The sequence below is a fragment of the Epinephelus fuscoguttatus genome, linkage group LG19 (assembly GCF_011397635.1).
Source record: "Epinephelus fuscoguttatus linkage group LG19, E.fuscoguttatus.final_Chr_v1".
NCBI classification, from domain to species: domain Eukaryota; kingdom Metazoa; phylum Chordata; class Actinopteri; order Perciformes; family Serranidae; genus Epinephelus; species Epinephelus fuscoguttatus.
The window spans coordinates 4,774,212-4,795,896 of record NC_064770.1 but is presented as its reverse complement, the minus strand read 5'-3'; the positions used below and the strand labels follow the sequence as shown (position 1 = coordinate 4,795,896).

Here is a 21,685-nt window from a genome sequence, read left to right as displayed (position 1 = left end):
GGGTTAGTGTAGTTTGTTAGCTAAGTTGTTTATTTGTGTTGATTTGCCATAAGGCCTTGTTTGTGTTTGTAATAAATGAATATGGAGCACTTATACTGTACAGTTGTTAAGATTTATTCATCTCCTTTATTGTTAAACAACTGTAAACTTGTTTTCGTGATCACCAAACAAGGCCTACCTCTCAAATCATTCGACTGGACAATGGGGAAAAAGCAAAGATGACGTGGAGCACTTTTCTGTTGAAATTTTGTATGTCTTGAAATTTTTTCAACTTTTCAAGTTCAGAGCGCTCCGGGAAAAGGGCTTAGAGAGCACAAACTGGAGGCGCGTAGCAATACAAAAACCGCAAGCAAAAAGTTTTATTCTCATTTAAAACAATTACAAAAAGCCAACTCCAGTGGCCTTAGTCATCCCTCCGCCCATCAGGAAAGACTGTGCACATGCCACATGGTCACTGGTGTTGTTTCTGAGCAGACTTCAGTCTAAAGTGGGTCCTCTCAAAAAAAAAAAAAAAAAACTCCATCTCCTCCTTGATCTTCAGGGTCTTTAATAGCGTTATCATCCATCATCATCCTTCACTGCAACATAAGTTCATTCACTGGAACCCAACTGCTCACTGAACTCTTTTCAGACAAACAACACTGTTGGAGTGGCACTGCTATTATTGCTGTGCTGTGTGTGTGTGTGTGTGTGTGTGTGTGTGTGTGTGTGTGTGTGTGTGTGTGTCTGTGTGTGTGTTTGCAGCTTGTGGGTAAAGTGTTCCACTTCTCAGTGAGCTCCCTGCTGATTCACTACCATTCTTCAGAAAGTTGAGGAGTGTTAAAAAAGCTCTCCTCTGTATTGAGGGCCTCTTCAGTGCTGAGTAGAGCAGGGGGGTGTGCTGAGGGGACCCAGCTCAGAGGTGAGTTTGTTTAGGCTATCAAAGCCAAAGGCTCCGGTCAGCCGCAATTATCTGAAGTTCAGCAATATCCTCGGGCAGCGTTCATAATCAAGCAGCGTGAATAAGAGAGACCTTTTCTCCTGCAGGCCCTTGGGGCCTGCCTGTAATATGGGTCATTCACACAAAAGGTTTGCTATTTGAAGTTTTTGTATTCTTAATTCTGGGCCAGATTAATTGGCTGAGGTTCTTTTCTTCTCCACACATCTCTTGTTTCTATTTATGTAGAATGGGTAGCAGGCTGTTAAAGTAGCAGCTCTATGCTATTTTCTGCTCACAAGCAACTCTAAAAGTAGCTGTGCACCTCCCTCTCTGCAACCAGCCGGTACTCTGTCACAACACAAAGTCTTAAGCCATGCTAGCACTCACTACAGGCTGCATCTTCATTAAACTCCACATTATGAAAGAGCTGGATTTATAATCCCTGATTTGTATTGCTTAGTTTTCCCTTTGTTTGCAACATATCTCTATTAATACTGTCATTGTTGTTTGCTGGGGTGCCAGCCAGGTATTGTCCTGACAAAATTTACTTGGTTGTTTAGTTTGAAGGGCTCCCTCCTGGTTCGAACATAGATACATACAAACATACATACATACATTTACACACACACGTATATATATACGTATATATATAGGCTATATATATATATATATACACATATACATATTCTAGTTCTAATGTCCCTGCTAGACCCTAGGCACTAAACCCTCAGCCTTTACTCGACATTACCTGTGACATCACCATATGTGTGTGATGTCAGGAAGATGCGAGGCCTTCAAACACTGTCTGATAAATGAGACATCACTGTGTGACATTAAGTTTTGTAATAGAGACATTTCTGTGGACAGCAAAGTCCACGACCAAAATTTCACACTGTACATCATTTAATATACCGAAGAGACTGTTGTTGATAAGTAAATCAGTTGCATTGAACCAAATCAACATCTGGAGCAGAGTTGCAGACTTACTGAAAGTGTGCAGGGGGCCCTCAAACACTAGGTGATTTCACAGCGGGACATCCTTGAGTTCTTACAGACATAGCAGGGGTGCGCGTCAAAGTCTGTGAGTGCCTGGGGGGGGGGGGGGGGCACTGGAGCCTGGCCTGTTAGTTAGCTGTTAGGTTTACCTCAGTCTCAGTTTTCTCTTGCTTTTTCCTCCTTCATAGATCTTTTTACATTTTGATGTACCTGCACTAATGTATGCTACATTAGCTGATAACAGTTCTTGTTTGCACTGTAACTATGGATGTACAGACAATAATCACTGGATTACATTTAATAACCAGTAAACATTTTCTAAGATACCACTATCACTAAGAAGAGTAAGTCAGGCTGATTCCACCCAAATACATATAAAAACTCTCAACTTCCACCAGATGTCACCACAAACTATATGTGAATACAATGCAGTGCAACAAGGTTCAAACACAAAGGAGCATCCTTCTTTTGAGACAGCTTATTCTGACAAATGCTGAACAAGCTCAAAACATCACAAACATTTATTAAAATAATAGTGACAACCGCACCCTCATAATATGAGTACTGTCTGCAGTGGAAATGCAAAACAGATCTACAGTTTAGGTACATGTCCACACGAGCTACGTATGGTTCTTATGGTGCTATACCAAAAATGTTTGATGGAAACGCAGGTTATGAGAAACAAGGTGAAGATACAATTTTCAATGTGGCCACTGACCAGACTTTGTTTGTTGTAGAACCCAGACTTTAGAACTACAGTTTATGGGTCATGGTCACGTAGCTTTGACTGAGTTCAAATGTTACTCCCTTTCCCCTTTTGTTCAACTGTTATTTAACCACTGAACCAAATTGTCTTTATCCAGTAGACCCTGCTGACACCCACTGTTACAGACCTCCGTACATGGCTAATACAACCATCTACCGGCCACTGATGCCTTGGTTGTCTTGCTGAGGGACACACAAGTGGTGGTAATGAAGCTATCACTTAATAACTTTTCCAGCTAGATTTAGCAGAGGCGATCAAACTGACAAACATCAGGTCAAGTAAAAGCTTTTCTAATATTTAGACCATCAGTGTCCCTGCTCCTGTCCCTCTCTACTTTAAACCATTTGATACAGGGGAAATGTGCTTAAGGTGTGAGAGTGCATGCTTTGTTTTGGATTTGATAAAAGCTGTAAAATAATCTCTTAAATCTAGCTATTAGAGTATTTCTCAACATGTCATGTGAAACATTTATGTCCTTTACTAATCAGTGTTTTAAAGACTCATTCCCAGTCTTCACACTCTTCTGGACTCTTTTTATTATTGGTACAGCTTTCTTTATCTCTGTTCACTCAGGCTGCTTTTAAATGGCTTGAAATTTCACAATTCACATTATCACTTTTGTGACAGAAACATAAAACATAATTATATACAGACAGCATCCTTATATTTATGACCCTGCCAGTGTCTTACTGTTAACATGCTGTAGTTGAGCTGCTATAGATGGCATTCTGGCTCCATCTATTGTTTATTATCTGTTAGTACATACTGTGCAGCACCCTGGAGAGCTCTAGTGAATATGGTGACTTTTAGAAAACAGTATGCAGGGCTTAAGGTGCGTACTACTGGAAGGATCAGTGACAAATAACCCATCTATGAAAGGATGGGTCTCTAACTGACCTGAGAATTGTTACTTTCCCAATATTCTAGGATGTAACCTGCAAAGTCAAAACACACACAACTGTGAACTCTGGAAACAAAGAGACTGAAAAAGTGTTCCTAAAAGCAGCTGCTGCCATTACAGTCCAGGGCTGTAATGATGGGCAGGTGCTTCAAGAACTTCCCTGACAGAAGCGCAAGCTAGCTTGGCAACATGTAAATAACTGCATACTTTAGTAAGACAACAGAAATCACTTCAATTGCCGAAGATTCCAATATATTTGGACTATTTACCAGTCACCTGAAGTTTGGTGGAAATGTCCGGCCCAGTTTTTCTTCTGGTTGTCATTATAAGTTACTAACGCTGTGTTGTATAACTCTGGGTATTCAGACACCAACATTATCAGCTCCCCCAGCTTGATATCTTTCTGCTTCCTTGATGCCAACCCCCCTCCATTAGATTGTCCCAAGACAGGCGGCCTGCCCATGACCACTTGTCACATTGAGTATCCCTGCCCTAAACTGTCTAAACAACCAAAACTGTATTTTAGTTGTGGACAGCTGAAGGCTTCAAACAACAATTTGTTATGGCTTAAAATAATAATAATAATACTACTAATAATCATTATTATTATTATTATTATGATAATAATAATGAAGCTTGTGGCTGGATATGTGGCGAATGAATTGTTGCCTTTTTCCACGACTTGCTCTCTGTCTGGCTCTACTGGTCACAGGCAACAGAAGCCCCCTGGCTGCATTTACTGGGGATTACCCTGACATTAACACAGAGGTACACATGCTAAGTCAGAGTTTTAAATGACTTAATTACCAATTTTGTGGGGTTTAACAAAAAAGTAATATAACAAGTAGTATTACGAATTACTGCTCTCCGGGAAACTGAGAAGAAGTCATGATATCACTTTTCAAAGGTGTATCAAGTAATGAGTAATAAATTACATTTTTTGAGTATTAAGCTCAACACTGCCGGTAATGCAAGAGGAAAAAATGAAATTGACATTTCTAAATAATCTACCATCTAATTCTATCTAGCACAAAAACAAGCAATCAGGTTTTCCTTTACTATTTTATCTCTTTGTAGGCAGTATTTAGACTGGGACATCAGAGGTGTACCAGAGTCAAAATACAAAAAAACCCCTGCTGCATCCATAAAAAAATGGTGAGAAAAAAAATGGCAACAAGCCCGTTGCCACTGATGCAGATTGTTTTAACTTGACTGACTGAAATAACAGCTCGTGTACCGGCATATTTCTTTGATTGTCCTAAAAAGTGTCAGCTGTTCCAAGCCAAAGTTACTGCAACCTCTATGCCTACTGAAAGTGACATATCAGTCACTGCTGACTGGTGAAGGCAAAATGAAACCAAATAACCTCCTCTTTCAAATAAAAATGATCTAAAATTAACACAAAGTGATTAGTCTGATTATTAGGCTAGAGTAAGACAGAACTGGTAAAAGAACAAGACAAAAGTGCGCTGACAGCTGACCGATCTATACAAAGTGTTATTCTGTACTTACCAAGTTGCCGTCTTTGTTTCTGCAGCTGCTACTATCTGTACTGAAGTGCTGTGGAAAAGACACAAACAAACACACACACACACACACACACACACACAAAGACAGAGAAATTTAGCTTCACACAATCAACATTAAACAAGCTGGCTCTGAATGTGCCAGCATTTCAGTGTGACCAAACACAATCTAAATTCATAAGTTAGACAGACAACACACAGAGCCACTTGACACCCAGCACAGAAATTGGATTGAACAGGGTACACAATGGAAGCACATGTGTAAAGGGCTGTCATCTGAATGCTTTGTTTGTTTGGTAAAGGCTGTCTAGATGATAGGAAATGATTTGAAAATCCTGAAGGAAAACTTTTGGGCAACTTGGGTTTCATTTTTGTAGCTCTGGCCACTGGTTCTGTCAGTCACTGGACTCAAGCACAAAACGAGGTCTGCTGGAAAAGACAAATGAGCATTCAGACTGTTAAACAGGCTGGAAAGAAATGGACAAATTAGCTACAACTTCATTTAGAAGTAAAACAGAAAATTAGTGAATCTGTCATGTACCTTATAATGCATTGTTGCACAACTAGAGTAAGTACAATTGGTCAAAGCCAAGCAGGACGTGAGTTTGTAGACTCAGATGGATGTTTAGAGACCTCTCTCCAAGGTGCAGGGCAGGGTAGTGCAGGAGGAGATGTCTCCAAGGACCCAGATCTCTGAATTTTGAAAATAATTTTAAGTTATATACTGTAATCAATAGAAGCACTCAGGACAACATGCATCATCAGGAAATCCCCAGTCATGCAGCCTGTTCCAAAGTAGTAGGCAAGTTAAGAAGACTGAAGTGTGATTTGTCTTGGTGGCAGTGATTTCAGTAGTTCATAAAGAATTAATAACAATATATAAATATAAAACCACCAGGGATCAAAAATTCTGAATATAAAGAGTCTTAACTGACTTTGTTTGCAGTTGAGGGTGTCCTGTCAACACTTTTAGAGACATCTCTTTTGTGATGGTGGTCTATTGAAAAATTTTTTTTTTTTTTTTTTTTTTGCTGTGATGCCGCAATTGACTACTGGGAAAAACTGGAAGCAAGGCTGTTTCTGGGGTTCTGGACCCCAGGTATGGCTATGTTTGCCTGTCCATCGGTCCACCCTTTTGGTCTAGAATGCAGTATTTCAAAAACGAATTGCCATGAATTTTTGTATAGACATATTTTTGTGTAGACAATTATTGTCCCCGGACGAGAATCCCATTTCTGTTAGTACCACCCTAAAGCTGACATTTGTGTTTTTGAGTGAAATGTCTCAAAAACAATCAAATGCAATAAATCACACATTTTTGTTGTCCTTGGGATAAATTGCAAAATCTTTGGCAATCATCTGACTTTTTATCTTCCTCCATTATCAGGTCAAAATTGATATTTGTCCATATTTAATTATTATATAAATTTTACAGACAAGGCAAAATTATGCAAATCGAGGCTTTCAGTCACAATGAAAAGGAAGATTATGAGTAGTGATGTCCAAATGAAGCTTCATGAACCACCAGTTGTATTTGCTGAACACACTAGATGGCGCTCTTGGTGCAATGAAAAAGGCTCAAGGGATGGCAATGCAGTTTGGTTTCAACCCTTTGTTGAACAAAGAGTGCCAGAGTGGACCCAAAAAATAATGAAAATGGTTCATGAAGCTTTATTTGGCCATTGCTAGTTGAAATCAGACTGCATTGCCATCCCTTGAGCCTTTTTCATGATACCAAGAGTGCCACCTAGTGGGTTCAGCAAATTCAACTGATGGTTCATGAAGCTTCATTTGGACATCAGTAATTATGAGTATTACAAGGCTATCAGTCAACATTGCTCCGACACTTCTAAGTGTCCCATTTTCCCTTTCTGGGGATCAGTAAAGTACTCTGTATTTATTAATGAATTCAGACCATGTTGACCTAAGGCCTCATTTATAAAGGTGACGTACACACAGAAGGCATTTCTATGCAAACTTTAGGATTTACAAAAATCTAACTTGATTGGAGATGTGTGGTCTTCCACAGAAGCTCTGACCCATGCGTATGCACAAAAACTGTGGACATGAGAAACTGCAACCTTGTGGCAGAAAGATGAAAAGGAAGCATTGTGTAAAATAAAGACAGATATGACCTCTCACGTTTTACATATAAAGAGCACACTTCCAAAAATGGATAAACATGAATAAATGAACAAACATATCTTTGACTGATAGTCCCTGGTGTGCACACATGAAGAACACAAGTTAGGAGACTAAATACAAGCAGATATCTTTATTTTAAAAGAACTCTGGAACAGCTGGAAAAATCGGCTGTACGCCTCTGCCGTTTGAGATGCCTTAGTGTCGCTGTTATCTTCTATGAGCCAATTTATTTTGTTTTATAATGTGTTTATTTTATGGCTTTTAATTATCTTTATCGCTATGTGTTAAATGTGTTGTTTGTCATTGAAAAGCACTGTGCCACTATTAGAAAGAGTGTAAACAAATAACGTGTATAATCATCATTATCAATATTTATCTCATGCGTTCGTTGGCCAAAATTGCCCTTCAGTTACAATCAGGGAATTCCTTTTCACATGCCATCAATCAGTTGATGGCTGGGTATAAAAAGCAGCGATCACGGTGCGTAAAGACGCACAATGGCTTATTTGGCACTGTTAGAGGATGTGGTGGATGGGAGACTCTGGAGGGAGCAGATATTCAGAGACCAGCAAGACCTACTGGCCAATGATGATGAGTGGCTTATGAACTCGTTCCGACTGCCATATGCAGTACTGCTAGATCTCTGGCGTTACAAAGGAGCACCCGCAGGAACCAAGCTGTGCCAGACCGGTGCTATCCTGTACAATGTGGCACACCTGAAAAACGAGTCACTACTACTTGATGCCCCGACCCAACCTCTGTCCCCAGGCATTTGAGCCAAATGCTGCTGCTGCGCGCCAGCGTCTGGACGTGATGCACTGTTTATGAAAACAAGACTTATTTTAAGAAATCATTTGGTCAAACAGCTATGGCGACTGTATCCCCCATTTAGAGTGTTTATTTCTGACAGTCACTTATAGGCTACTGTCTGACAGTTAGCTCGAAATATCCCTTGGTCTTCTGTCTGAATAAATCACTGCAAATAGCCTTAACACCTTAATATCAGACCACTTCTTGACCTCTGAAACAGCCTGAGACAGCAGCATTAACAGCAGCTGCCACTCCGCTGTATTCTCAGCAGGGGCGTCGTTTCAGCAAAAGCTAAGGTATGGCAATATGACATGACATCATAGAGCTACTGATGATGGAGTTTCAAAAATATGAAGTTATATAAAACTTCACTTTGGTCTTTGCCCTGTCAGAAGTACATACTATGCTATTGAAAACTGTTTCAAAGGACATGAAGCTGTTTCTCACATTCATAATACCTCATGTCTGCATGTAATGCACGACTTGGTGAGAGCAGTGAAAATATCAGACCTATTTTGGCGCATATTTCAGCACCACGGACAGCGAGCGGACGTTTAATTATCATTAGTCATGTGTTTAACTTCACAGAAAATAAAGAAAATAAATTAATTACAAGCTCATTTCTAGAAGATAACCAAGGGGCCCGGTGTATGAAACACAGTAAAACAAAGGCCAATTTGGTACAATACTGTATAGGCGAATTTATTGGAGTGTCTCCAGAGACTGAAAATACAAGCTTAACATGCCGACATGAAGAAAAAAAACCCACATACAATCAGACAGGCTTCAAGACATCATTTAGACAGTCTGTCCACAGCAGCAGAGCAAAATGCTTTTACAACACACAGATAACTCACATAACTCATAACTCGCGGAGGAGCGAAGTGGCGAACAATTTGATTCAATAACACTCGTATTCACTGATGAGCATATTATTGACCTATTTAAGTGCAATACGATGAAAACAACCAGCCAGTGTGGCTCGGACTATCAAACATATCACATCTGATCACTTGCAACAAATATGAAGGACACTCACAAGTAAGATGACTACAGAATCTCTCTTTTGTTTTCTCCCGATTCCAAGGTATGGCAGCTGCCATACCTCGCCATACCTAAATGACGCCTATGCTGCTGCCATACCTCGCCATACCTAAATGACGCCTATGCTGCTGCCATACCTCGCCATACCTAAATGACGCCTATGATTCTCAGCCTTAGTAATGTCCCTATTGAGTCACCAAACAGCATTGTCTTTCTGTTGTCAACCTCTCCAACAAGAACTTCAACTTCACATTGTGTGAAGTTTCGTTTTTTATCTTTTAATGCTACCTTTGCCGTGCTCTCCTCTGTTCTCTTTCTTGTTAATGATAATTAATTCAGGGCGTTTCTCTGGCCATTTATAGGCATCTATGGGTGGGGCAAAATGCTTGCTCACCTGTGCCAAATTTCGAATTGATTGTTATTTTTGAAGTGAAACAGGCATGCGCACTGTGTTATAAATCAGGATATTTTTGTGCATAAGCGCTTTCTGTGCTTTGTTCATACTTCACCTTTAGTCACCTTTCCTGCACACAGTTTTATAAATGAGGTCCCTAGTCTCTCTTTACTGTAGAAAGTCACTTTGGGGCAGCCCATAGCATTACAGAAGTACAGAGGACCTTTAGCCTTTCTCTCTTCGAGCTAACAATAGTTTATGTCATCTTAAAAATCTCAGCGACCAACCTACAGTCCTATACAGGTCCATTTTTTAAAACCCATACCTGCCCATACCCATAAAGCTCAGTGCCAGAACCGACCCGTTATCAGTGTGGAGCTTGGATCGGCCATCAAACAGAACATTAACAGACTGGAATGGAAAGTCTGTACTGCAGAAAAAGAAGTGCATAAGAGGTGGTAATTTGATCTCTTATTAGCAAAATGACCATAATGCATCCCCTTTTTAATCTTCCATCTCTCTCCATCCCCTGGTTCCAGACCCAGACGCACTCCTATCCAGACCCAGACCTATAACTGTTAAACTACTGAGAATTATTACATTTTGATGAAGTGTTTCTATTTTCAACCAGCACAGCATTTGTAGCCCTGGTTTAGCAGACTAGGAAATACTACAATGTGTTAAATCACCTCACGTGATGCTATTTAGCCAATCAAATCTGTGCTTTACAATAGCATTGCAACTCAAGGGAGTGAGATGAATGCAGAGAGAGACAAGACAAAAGACAACAGTCAGAGAAATACGTGAGCCAGAGAAAACTATGTTCAAATAAAAAGAGAAAAGTAGACGAAACAGAGCTTTTTATCAAAAATGGACAGACTGTTATATGTTTATTCTTTCCACAGGGAGCTCAAAACCAGTTTGTCTCATCATATGTTCCCAGACCAGAGTTATTAGTAACTAATATTAATAATTATTGTAACGCGTTACAAACGACCCCATTAGAGTACTTTGATTACTTTTTGCAGTAACGAGTAACCTAACGCGTTAGTCTGCTGTGTGAGTAATCAAATACTTAAGTACATTTTCAAACAAGACATCAGTTACTTCCGTTACTTTTAGAACGCTGGTCCTTCAGCTCCGAAACAGCAACGGCTGTCGTTTGGTTCTAATAACGGAGATAACATTAAACCTGTCAGTCTGAAAGAAGCCACGGAGCTTGTGGCTCGCTACGTGGTCGGAGAAATGCTGCCATTGTCTACGGTGGAGTAGGACTCGCTGACAGACATATGTCAGACTCAGGACTTGCATTATCCCTGGTACACACTACACGCTGGTACTCACCAATTATCCCTGGTCGTCTTTCACGACATATGTGATGTCATCGGGTTATTCTTGTCCTGTTTTTATTACTTTACTATTATTTGAGTCAGTGTGTCTGTTCATGTGCCAGCCGACATGTTGTTGTAGTCACCTAAAAGCGCCAGCAGATGGCAGGAGCTACATTTGAAGCGCCATAAGTAAACTATCAAGCTACTGTATCTTCCACAGGAAGTTCTGACAAATGTTTCAGAATAAAAGCCTATTTAGAAAATGGAGGGATTCTCTAGCCGAGGTTATGAGGGGCTTTTAATTTGAAGCAAGTGTTGAGTTTGAAATGACGGTGCGATATGTTAACTTTATAAAGACAACGGAGCAGATTAAAAGTAAATATATAAACACACAGAGAGATTAATAAATAACGGACCGTCTATAATGTAGTCTGTTTCAAATGTAGCTGGGAGCCTCTGCAGTTGTGGTGAGTAAAAGCCCCGCCGCTATTTGTTAATGTTATTACTTTATATCTGACCGTGAGGATGTAACATTGTTTGCTAGCTTGATGCTAATGACAGTAATGTTAACTCAGCGGGTTGACAAAGTGCCTCTGCTGTTTCACACCATCATTTCCCCCTTTTACTCTGTGTGGTAACATATCTAGAGGAAATATTAAAAACGCTGGGGTGTTGTTGTCATACAGTTGTCTATGGCAGCAGATCGTTCTGTGTCTCTACTGGTCAAAGTGACGGCTGTGATGGGAGAATTGGATCTCAGTGAAGCAAGTGGTCCATAACTTTAATTTTGGAGACAAAAAATGTAGGCTTAGTTAGCGCCCTGTGGTCCATTGCCCAATAGGAAATGTAGAATACTCAAAAGTACTTTAAAAGTGCTTGAGTTACTTTTCTCAGGAAGTAATGTTGGAAGTACTTTTAAAGTAACTGAGTTACTTTACTCAGGGAATAACGCAGTAAAGTAACTGGTTACTTTTTAAAAAAGTAACGCAGTAACGTACTTTGATTACTTTTAAAGTAACCATAACCCAGTGTTTTCAGAAACATTTTGTTCTCACTGTTTAACTGTAAATAATAACGCTGACTGTTTACAGCTGGCTGCCATATTGTTTTTAGAACAGGCAACTCGCAGTATGTTACCCACAAGCGGGAGCATTTCTTGGTCTGTGGCAGTGCAGTGCATTCTGGTAGTTGTAGGTTTTCTCGCTCTTGAGCAAAAGCAAATGCCACAGTCTCTGTTTGTTTTTTTGGTCATAGCACCAATTTCAAAAGTAATTGCATTTCCTACTGCACAGACAGCCCAATTTCGTGAAAAGACCATTTTTTGTACAGCAGTGAGATACTTCTTTAACTCCCTGTCATTCAGTGTGTGGAAATATCTCTCCTAAATCTTTGTGTTGCCACCATTTTCTTTTAAGAAACTTTTAAGCTTCTTAAAAATCCTCCTTCTTACTCCGAACAGTTTTTCACCGTAGAAGCTCTCTTAAGGGCTAAGATACTTAGCGAATAACTATCTTTAGCAGGGTCCAGCCTTAACTGTATCTTAGAAAACATCTTGAATTTAAGAATTTCCTTTGAATTTCATCACTGGAAGTAACTCTTTGTTCTAAGAAGCTTTATGAATATGCCCCAGGTCTCCTGAGTTTTCCCAGTCATCACAGTGCAACAGATGCTCACTATGCACTGCTTCTAACCCACATAACTGATGCTTAGGTGTTAACGATACAACATTTTACTCGATCTCTTGATATTTTTATCCCTTTTTTTTCCAGCAGATGGCACTAGTAACAAACAGACAGTGGTGTGTGTGTGTGTGTGTGTGTGTGTGTGTGTGTGTGTAAGACAGGGTTTAGGGATGACACACATACGTCCTACAGACAGGAATAGACGGCACAGTAGAGACAGAGAAGAGAGACTATTACACTGACAGGCAAGTGAACGAAAAAGCCCACCACCAGACAGACAGACAGACAGACAGACAGAGACACACAAACAGCAGGCAGGTCACAGCCACACAGTCCACTTGATGCTGGTATCCTAATGAGAAAGAGGCGTTAGTGTTTGCAGAAGTCATATTTTATCATTTACCATTTGACTCATCTTCCTAATCAACTCAGTTTTCTACATACACACAGGTAAGCAGATCGTCACCATCTGCTACCACACACACAACACCCGAGCACCCACACAAACACCCACATAATCAAGCTTGGCAAGAACAGCATGTCTGCACCATGTTTGATTAGGAGTGGTGTGTGTGTGTGTGTGTGTGTGTGTGTGTGTGTGTGTGTGTGTGCATGTGAGTTTGACTGAGTGTGTTGATTTACAGTGTGTGTCAGGCCTTGCCCATCTGCCAACAGACCCTCCCTGAAATCTGCCGTCCCTGAATCTCACTCTCACAAACACACGTGTACACACACTTGGAGAAGGTCCAGAGACTGCAGCAACTCCATCTATGTTGATCAGTGATACTGGTACAAGGAGGGCATCGTGGCTCAGTGGTCTGCACTGCCGAGAAGGTTGCTGGTTTGAGTCCCTCAGGTGAGATCTGTTCTGTGTGGAGTTGTTGTTCTCTCCATGTATATGTGTGGATTTCGTCCCGCAGTTCAAAAATGCACACAAGGCAGGTCAGCCAAAACAGAAATTCTAAATGTCAGGTTGAAGTGTGTTTAAATGTGTTTTCGGGCGTATGGACCCTAAACAACACTGCATTAGAAAAAGCAAGGGAATGCCCGACCTAAACAACACTTCTTTAGATATCTTCAGAGCTGTAGTTTTGTTAGTAGATATCCTCAGTTTCCTAAATTGTGAGCTGATTCACCTATGTACACATTCCTCAAGCCAGTATCTGCCCTGAAAGAAATGATTTAATGTACATATGCTAAAATCCATTCCCTGTGGCTGGTTTCTTTAAACTCTATTAAAACACTTGGGGAGATGGATCTGAGAGAGGAGATTCCTGAGGAACTTTGGAAGGGTGTCCTTGATAAGGTACAAAAATCATCTACTGTTGCAAAACATGAACTGATCCAGTGCAAAGTAGCACACTGCACCCATTTCACAAAGGTTAAGCTCTCTGGAATCTGTAAAGACATGAGCCCAACTTGTGACAGGTGTAGCCAAGCACTGCCAAGCCATGTACACATTGTTCATTCTAGTCTTGTCCTGCATACACAGAGCTACTGGGGGGAAATCTTCGGATCACTGTCAAGGTTTACTGGAAAATCTGTTAAACCTAATGGTGTGATTGCATTGTACCACTCACTTCCCTTGAGGTAGCCTTTACAGCCTTTGTTACCCTACTAGCCCCCAATACCTCTTTCACACCTTAACTTTATTTGGTCTGTGATTTATAATGGGTACTGACCAAACTATGACTCAAAAATTTATTGGTCACATGAAATCATACATGGTACTACTCCATTGAAATGCTATCCTGTCAGCTCCTTCAATTTTTGCAATGCAATTTAATCCTTTTATGCCTCTTTTAATACTCTTTTCATATTATTATAATTGTCAGTATGTCAGTAAGCCTGAATCATTTGTAGTTTGAAACAATTTAAAATCTTTAAAAAGCATCAACAGAGAGGCCAAGGGAGGGAAGGAGCAAGAGACACTTTGTCCTTATTATATACAACTTGTATATGAAATGTGTGTGTCGCTTAATTTTTTTTAAACATATTTGTCGCCTGCATCCAGGCACTCTCTCAAGGTCACACAGTGGACTACATCTACCAAGAAGAATGGCGATGCACTACAATCCATCTCACACAAAAACTAGCCAACACTCACCAGACACAATCAACCAGAAACAATCAAGCAGCTCTGTTTCCCACACATGCAGCACAGCACTGTACTGCACCTGTGCTACTGCAGTAATTTCATTCATTTTACAGACTGATTTAACATAGCAACATACAGACCAATGTCATGCTGTAGGTTAATTAAAAGAGGAGCAGGAAAGTTGCACACGGGTATGGCTTTTCGGAATAACAGCCTTAGGTGACACAACTTGACCCTTGATGTATTGTACATAGTTGGTATATCGCCCAGCCCTACCACAGTCACATGCTAAAGACCCTGATTGGCTCCATCTCTGGGCGCATATGTCATAGTCTGTTTACATATCGTGACCTCAACAAGATGGCCACAGTCGCTCCTCCCTAACTCAAGCAGTGACTTTAGTTCTGCAGCAGCCTCTGAACAACATGTTCATTCCCCATGTTGTGCAGGGCAAGCAGGAACAGGAAAGCTCCTCACAATACTGTTTTCACACCAGTTCTTATTCATCATAAAGCACATGCATCCTCCCCTTCTTTCACCACAGTCAGCAGAGCTCTGTCAAATCACCATTTAGAAAAAGGAGTCACCTGTTTAAGTGGCGCTGTCCAGGACTTAACCAAGTTTCAGTGAAATGAAGCATATCACAGTCCCTGATCCTGTTGGAAACTGATGAGGCACTGATGTGGTCCAGTTTATAATATGCCTAGATGTTTACATTTGAAATCCTTGACTGGGCTAGTAGAAGTCGGCAGGAGGAGTTTAGAGACTGGCGAGTTTATTTTCTCATCCTAATAAGTGACTTGTAGTCACAGCATCCACCATCCAATGTTGACCACAAAAAGCACCACTAACACTTGCAAAATAGACATCCATCCATCCATTTTAACTGCTTATCTGAAGCCGGGTTGTAGGGGAAACAGGCGGAGCAAAGTATTACAGATGCCCCTCTCCCCAGCAATGCTTTCCAGCTCCTCCTGGGGGAGTGGGGATTCCAGGGCATATCCAAGCCAGACGAGATATATAATCCCCCCAGCATGTTCTGGTTCTGCCCTGGGGCCTCCCACTAGTTGCACATGCCTGGAAGACCTCTAACAGGAGGCACCCAAGTGGCATCCTGATCAGATGCCCAAACCACCTCAACCACCCTTTTCGATGCAAAGGAGCAGCAGCTCTTCTCCAAGTTCCCTCCAGATGTCTGACCTCCAACCCTATCTGTAAGTCTGAGTCCAGCCACCCCATGTAGGAGACTCATTTCAGCCCCTCATACCTGGGACCTCATTCTTTTGGTCATTACCCATGGCTCATGACCATAGGTGAGAGTTGGGACATACTGTAGATGGACCAGTAAATTGAAAGCTTTCACAAAATAGACATAAGAACATAAATTTAGCATAAATGTAGCGGAACTGACAGAGAGTCAACTGGAAAAGTCTGCACCTATGTCATATATAGAAGTCTATCTGAAGAGCCCATCAGAATGCCGCTGCTAGATTCTTCACCAGGACCAGGACAGTGAAGCAAATCAGTGAGGTTCTCAGATCTTTGCACTTGCTTCCATTGTGTCAAAGAACTGACTTTAAAATTTCACTGTTGGTTTCTACTAATGTAGTCAGCTGATTTCCAGCCCGGGCAATCATTGGCTGCAGTATTTAGACTGCTCAAAAAAATTCAGGGGAACACTTCAGATCACACATCAAATCTTGATTAACGAATTACTCAAGTTGAAAATTTTTACTGATGTACATTGTAGAATTTGTTGAGAACAAAATGACGTTTCAATAGTCCATAGAAGTGGATGGTTTCCCAGGGGATCTCCTCCCAGACCTGTATCAGGGCATCAGTGAGCTCCTGGACAGTCTGTGACGGTACTTGATGGTGTCAGATGCATGATACATAACATCCAATAGGTGCTCAGTTGGATTTGGGTCAGAGCAACAAGAGGGCGAGTCAATGGCATCAATTCTGAGGATTTCACCTAACAGCCTAATGGCAGTCAGGGTACCGTTGGCTATGACACAGAAGTCTGTGCGACCCTCCAAGCAGGGGCAGAGCCATCATTTCAAAAGTGAGGGGGACAAATTGTTCAGAGGTCTATTGAGTGATTTGTGAAGAACAGTAGTGGTGACATAACTGGAAATTAATCGCAAAGTCACTTTAATACTATAGATATTTTTTCTCAGCCAGTTATATTAGGGTGACCATATTTTGATTTCCAAAAAAAGAGGACACTCAGCCGACATGACATAGCCTACTTAAATGATACTCGCAGTTTACTCAAAGATGCCTTATAATTTTAATATATTTAAAGTTTATATGTATGGATAGAAAATTCAATTATATTACAAATTATATCTCTCAAAGACAGAAATTCAGATAGGCCCCTATAGATATGGGACACATACACACACTAGAGTGTGGCTACCCGATCCAAGCCCGACAGGTCCTGATGGTAGGCCTACCCGATGGGTCGGGCCGGGTTCTGTCAAAAATGTATAAATTATATTCGGGCTCAGGTCGGATTCGGTCAGCTTTCAGTGAAAATGTAGTGTAAAAATAAATAAAATCCTATTGTGTGTCCTGTTTATTGCTTGGGGACTGTGGGGACTTTACGTGACAACACCTGAACATAACACACACAGACACACATTGGCTGTTTGTTTCTACCTCTCCCCTCACTAGAAGCCTCAGACCTTCCGCCATCCACATCCACCTTGATTAAACGCTGAAAATAAAATAAAAGAGGGAGACAAGTTTTCCTATTTTATCTTATTTTGTTATATTTCTCCCTCTCCTCTCACTGGAAGCGTCGGACCTCCCGCCGCCCGCTCCCATCTCAAACACGGAGGTCTCCCTCTCCGCAGAGCACCCACGGCGCATGCCCGGCCTGTTAAATAGCCTGTAACCATAACAACTGTGTGACACAAACTCAGTGCTTTAGTAATTAAATAATGTCGGGCTCGGTTCAGTTTTGGACATAATAAAACAGAATGACTGTCGGGTTCGGACAGAAATATGCCACCCGTGCCGCACTCTAACACACACACACACACACACACACACACACAAGGAAAACCAGACATTATGATCAATTTATAAACACCCCCCGGACGCCCCGTACAGGACGTGAAAAATGGACATGTCCGAGCAAAAGAGGACGTTTGGTCAGCCTATCCTCCATGATCTTGAGACTGTGCTGGGAGACACAACAAACCTCTTGCAATTTCACATATGTACAGTACAGGCCAAAAGTTTGGACACACCTTCTCATTCAATGCGTTTTCTTTATTTTCATGACTATTTACATTGTAGATTCTCACTGAAGGCATCAAAACTATGAATGAACACATGTGGAGTTATGTACTTAACAAAAAAAGGTGAAATAACTGAAAACATGTTTTATATTCCAGTTTCTTCAAAATAGCCACCCTTTGCTCTGATTACTGCTTTGCACACTCTTGGCATTCTCTCCATGAGCTTCAAGAGGTAGTCACCTGAAATGGTTTCCACTTCACAGGTGTGCCTTATCAGGGTTAATTAGTGGAATTTCTTGCTTTATCAATGGGGTTGGGACCATCAGTTGTGTTGTGCAGAAGTCAGGTTAATACACAGCCGACAGCCCTATTGGACAACTGTTAAAATTCATATTATGGCAAGAACCAATCAGCTAACTAAAGAAAAACCAGTGGCCATCATTACTTTAAGAAATGAAGGTCAGTCAGTCCGGAAAATTGCAAAAACTTTAAATGTGTCCCCAAGTGGAGTCACAAAAACCATCAAGCGCTACAACGAAACTGGCACACATGAGGACCAACCCAGGAAAGGAAGACCAAGAGTCACCTCTGCTTCTGAGGATAAGTTCATCCGAGTCACCAGCCTCAGAAATGGCAAGTTAACAGCAGCTCAGATCAGAGACCAGATGAATGCCACACAGAGTTCTAGCAGCAGACCCATCTCTAGAACAACTGTTAAGAGGAGACTGCGAATCAGGCCTTCATGGTCAAATAGCTGCTAGGAAACCACTGCTAAGGAGAGGCAACAAGCAGAAGAGATTTGTTTGGGCCAAGAAACACAAGGAATGGACATTAGACCAGTGGAAATCTGTGCTTTGGTCTGATGAGTCCAAATTTGAGATCTTTGGTTCCAACCGCCGTGTCTTTGTGAGGCGCAGAAAAGGTGAGCGGATGGATTCCACATGCCTGGTTCCCACTGTGAAGCATGGAGGAGGAGGTGTGATGGTGTGGGGGTGTTTTGCTGGTGACACTGTTGGGGATTTATTCAAAATTGAAGGCACACTGAACCAGCATGGCTACCACAGCATCCTGCAGCGACATGCCATCCCATCCGGTTTGCGTTTAGTTGGACCATCATTTATTTTTCAACAGGACAATGACCCCAAACACACCTCCAGGCTGTGTAAGGGCTATTTGACCAAGAAGGAGAGTGATGGAGTGCTGCGGCAGATGACCTGGCCTCCACAGTCACCGGACCTGAACCCAATCCAGATGGTTTGGGGTGAGCTGGACCGCAGAATGAAGGCAAAGGGGCCACCAAGTGCTAAACACCTCTGGGAACTCCTTCAAGACTGTTGGAAAACCATTTCAGGTGACTACCTCTTGAAGCTCATGGAGAGAATGCCAAGAGTGTGCAAAGCAGTAATCAGAGCAAAGGGTGGCTATTTTGAAGAAAGTAGAATATAAAACATGTTTTCAGTTATTTCACCTTTTTTTGTTAAGTACATAACTCCACATGTGTTCATTCATAGTTTTGATGCCTTCAGTGAGAATCTACAATGTAAATAGTCATGAAAATAAAGAAAACGCATTGAATGAGAAGGTGTGTCCACACTTTTGGCCTGTACTGTATATTTGTATTTGTGTCAAGCAAAAGAGGCTTGCACAAGCATGATATAAAATGGGGAACTCCATGCACTTCAATCCAAATCAAGGTGTTACTGTTTGTTAAAACATAGCTCTTTACATGTTTGTAAATCAGTGTACTTGTTCTGGAAATTCTCTGTTAATTCAGCTTTGTATTGGTCAGCCAGGGCACTTGCTGATTTACATTTCATCACCGGATTTTAACAAAACCCTTTTGGTGGATGGAAAAACCCAAACCTCTATGCTGCCTTTTGCATGCCACAGAACCTACATGTCACTTGTGCATCTAAACTGCATAAAATACTGGCATTTTGAAGAGCTCCTCTGCATTCAATAGCCTCTCATCTTCACATAACTCATCAAAATGTCTTTTGGTGTGCCTAGCATATTTCTGTGGAAATGAAGCAGCATGGCCATGACCTGGCAAGGTTTTGGGGGAGTTTGTGGCTGGTGGTGGTGGCTATTTTGAAGAAACTAGAATATAAAACATGTTTTCAGTTATTTCACCTTTTTTTGTTAAGTACATAACTCCACATGTGTTCATTCATAGTTTTGATGCCTTCAGTGAGAATCTACAATATAAACAGTCATGAAAATAAAGAAAACGCATTGAATGAGAAGGTGTGTCCAAACTTTTGGCCTGTACTGTATGTGCCATCCTGGAGGAGCTGGACTACCAGTGCAACCTGATTGGGCTGCAGGTATCACCTGATGCTACCAGTAGTGACAAGGACACTAGCAGAACACAAAACTAGAAAAGAATCAGTCAGAAAAGGATAAGGTGAGAGCAACTGTTTGTGGTAACCAAATGCAAAACCATTCCCTTTGAGGAGATTGCCTTGCTTTTACCTCTCCATTGCACCTGTTGTCACTTTCATTTGCACCAAAGCAGGTGAAACTGATTCACAGTCACTTGTGCTTCCTAAATGATCAGATTGATATCCCTGAAGTTTAACTGACTTGGTGTTACATGGTAACCATTAAGCATTTACTATATTTTTTTGGAGCAGTGCAGTATTTTCATGATTGTTAGAATCTTTTTTTTTTTTTTTTTTTTTTAATTAGCCAATCAAATCAATAAATAAGAAAATAATGATTCTGACATTGGGGTGCCATCACCTCACTTTGTCTGTATGTCTCCACTCTGTAGTAGGGCTGGGTGATATGACCAAAATCTCATATCGCGATATAGGTCATTTCATATCCTGATAACGATATATATCACGGTACAGCACATTTTCTGTAAATTCAATGAATAAATATTTTATATAAAACGACAACATGGAAAGGCCTATTTCTTATTACATTTTGAATAATATACTCGACAAATGAAAGGTACTTACTCATATTTGATTATTTTTTCCTTTTATTTAGAACCTTTGTGCAAATTTTCAATTACGCATGTAACGCAATATAAAATATTAATGTATAAAATATAAAAAGTAAATAGGAAACACTTTTCAACTGTATTTGCAAACAAAATAAATATAGGACTAAAATGTGAACATGGTCAAAAATGTCAAAACAGAACATAATACTTTAATACTACATAAAAATAGAACTGTTTAAATCATAGAAGCAAACAAAAATAAATACAAGCTTAACATAAATACTGGTATATAAAATACCAAATGTAAACATTTCAAGTTTAAACCATAGCAACAAAATAAGGCTCACAATATGTAAAATATAACAAGTAAACAAAACACTCCTTCAAGTTTGAACTGTAGTATTATTTGAAAACAACCAAAGAGCAAGAAGAACAGATATTTGGCAACAGTGCTTAAAAATGTTTTCCTTGTGTTTCCGAATCTCAGGGAGTTTGTTCTAGGTTGAAAACCAGGAATACAAGCTGGTCAACTCTTTCGGGTTTCAGTGATGACCTCTGACATGTCGTAATGTTCCCACTTGTACTGAATGCCCGCTGTGATGGGGCACTTGTGGCAGGGATGCTCAAGTATGGGGTTTGTCTCTGGAGCAGCCTCCACAGTTTGGAGATAAAGGTTGAGCTCCTTTTCAGTGGACTATCTGTTTGACTGAGGGGCTGTTTGCTTTGCTGCCATTTTAAAGTAGCTGCTTAAACTCTTTTTTTTTTGCCTCTTAGCAGGAACCTCTGGTTCATCTGCAGCAGCTGCAGCTGAAGTTGATGGAAGGGCGGCTGCCTCTGCAGATGCTGCCTGTTCAACCACCAGGCTC

At 40.8% G+C, this 21,685-nt stretch overlaps 2 protein-coding genes across 5 annotated transcripts in view; both read right to left on the bottom strand.

Annotated features, from left to right (window-relative positions):
* Positions 1-21,685, bottom strand: part of LOC125878864 (uncharacterized) — a 489,748-nt gene that overhangs the window by 105,040 nt on the left and 363,023 nt on the right. The window lies entirely within an intron of this gene.
* Positions 1-21,685, bottom strand: part of rbfox1 (RNA binding fox-1 homolog 1) — a 567,561-nt gene that overhangs the window by 432,018 nt on the left and 113,858 nt on the right. For 3 of the 4 annotated variants that reach the window (XM_049560284.1, XM_049560291.1, XM_049560283.1), the window contains exon 2: positions 5,095-5,142. The exons of the other annotated variant lie outside the window; for it this stretch is intronic. The gene's annotated coding sequence lies outside the window, so the exon portion shown is untranslated. The remainder of the gene's footprint in view (positions 1-5,094; positions 5,143-21,685) is intronic. 4 annotated transcript variants of the gene reach the window in all.